Raw genomic sequence first — 816 nt, 5'->3', positions numbered from 1 at the left:
TTTGAGTCTTGTGTGAGCTGCTTTATTTTTGTCTTGTGGAGTCAGGGAACATTGACGAATCTTTAAAGGTTAAATGGAAATGGACTGTGTGTGTGTGGGGGGGGGGTCCTTTTTAATTTTAGCATACTGTAGTATGTCTTCTGTTTATTTTTGTATTTTTAGACCAGTTTGTCTCCTTGCACAATCCATTTAGAGGTAACACCAGTGGATGATTATTGGAAGCAATTTACCCTGATAAAGATTTACTGAATGCCCACCTCTGGTGCATGAGGATAGCCAGTGTTAGGGATTAAATAACAAAGGTGGGATGTATTGTGTTGGAATTACAGAACTCACTCCTAATGTAAATAGTAATTAAAAAATGTTAGCTTTAGGTATTTCCTGTGTTAGTTGTGTGGTAGTTTAAGAGAAATATCAAGTTTTTATTTCTACACCTCCAAATTGTTTTGAATTAATGATTAATTAAAATCATGTCTTAGCTTATTTGATTTTTAGTAATTGCTCATCCTCAAGATGGTGTCAGGACTGTCATTTTTTTCCATTTGGCAGTAACTTCTTATAGTTGTGAATTGCAACCAGCCACATCATTTTACAATATATGATACATACATCATACTATTGAATGATTTGTTAGTGATAATTTTCTTCTGTTCTCTGGATATGATCTTCACAAAGTAAAACAAGCACAGTGGAAATATCTCATTAATTATAATACCTATCATAATGCTTGTTTTCATCCTTGAATCAAATCCTCCAATACCTTTGGTAGAAAAATCTAAGTATTATGAAAACTGCAGTCATTTCACTCACTTTGTT

Source organism: Atractosteus spatula, chromosome 8 (genome assembly GCF_055471065.1).
Source record: "Atractosteus spatula isolate fAtrSpa1 chromosome 8, fAtrSpa1.hap1, whole genome shotgun sequence".
Taxonomy (NCBI): Eukaryota; Metazoa; Chordata; class Actinopteri; order Semionotiformes; family Lepisosteidae; genus Atractosteus; species Atractosteus spatula.
This window is presented reverse-complemented; position numbering follows the sequence as displayed.